The sequence below is a fragment of the Penaeus monodon genome, chromosome 27 (genome assembly GCF_015228065.2).
Source record: "Penaeus monodon isolate SGIC_2016 chromosome 27, NSTDA_Pmon_1, whole genome shotgun sequence".
Taxonomy (NCBI): Eukaryota; Metazoa; Arthropoda; class Malacostraca; order Decapoda; family Penaeidae; genus Penaeus; species Penaeus monodon.
Genome location: NC_051412.1, coordinates 14,794,229 through 14,795,353, shown reverse-complemented (window position 1 = coordinate 14,795,353; position 1,125 = coordinate 14,794,229). Strand labels below are relative to the sequence as shown.

The following is a 1,125-nucleotide window of genomic DNA, read 5'->3' as shown; positions in this document are numbered from 1 at the left end:
ATATTTTGTAATATTTTAAACAAAAGCATGTGTAAGAAAAAAAATCACTTCATGCATTTCACAAAAAAAAAAATCACTTCTATTTTCAAACCTCACAAAATATATCCCTGCACTCTCTTGCCCAAAAAAAAGTTTTCCCAAAGAAACAGAAGCTTACAAACCTCATAATTTGCGTTGGGGTTCGGCAGACCAACCATCTCTGGCAGTGGAACCATGAAGAACAGTGTAATGATCCCCATAGAACCGATGATGATGCCAGGGAAAATGAAGACAAGCTCCATTGACTGGACACAAAGGCAGCAGCAATGAGTGTACCCAGGATGTTGCCAAGGGATGTGTGCGAGTTCCAGATGCCGAAGATGAGACCTTGATGGGACAAGGAAAGAATTTAGAGCTATTTCACTGCTTATTTGTAATTTTTATTTTCTTTGAGTATGTATGCAAATCCTCTATACAAAATTCTCTTGATACATAATATTCAATTTTAATAAAAAAAAATTTAAAAGAAAAGTAAGGGAAGAAAACAAGTTGCAAATTACCTCTGTTTCCTTTTCCAAACCAGTTTCCAAGTGCTGTTCCCTACACCAGGCCATCCTGTGGTCTGCATCACCCACATAATATCTATTCATATGGGAGGAGAGTAAGAACTATTACAACAAATCAAACACAATGGCAAGTTGCCAATCAGCTTACCCCTAAAGTCTATTCTCCCTCAATACTGGTAAATTACACTTAAAGTCCCCTTTAACAGAGCATTAGCATTTCAAAATTTGGCAGGCCTCTATTTCACCATAAACAGAATACAGCAGAGTGTGAGTAAGAGGGAGAGCAAACTAGAATATATGGCACTCTGGCATCTTCCTTCCAGCCTTTTGAACATTATTTTTGTATTCCTTTCAGTATCTCCAGATGTACATTGAGATATTTAATTTATGACTGTATAGATTATGGTGAAAATTTACATTTTATTGTATTATATTTTCATTTAAATGTTTTTTTAATTTTCACTCATTTTTCCAAGTGGTAACATTTTTACTTTGACGCTCTACTGTTCAGTAACTATTTGACATACGAGCCAGGACAAGACTCGCATTTAGAAACAAATAAATCAGCTTCTCAAATTAT

At 35.3% G+C, this 1,125-nt stretch overlaps 1 protein-coding gene across 3 annotated transcripts in view; it reads right to left on the bottom strand.

Moving 5' to 3' along the window:
- The window catches only part of LOC119590606 (glucose-6-phosphate exchanger SLC37A2-like), a 41,084-nt gene that overhangs the window by 7,418 nt on the left and 32,541 nt on the right, over nucleotides 1-1,125 (bottom strand). The window lies entirely within an intron of this gene.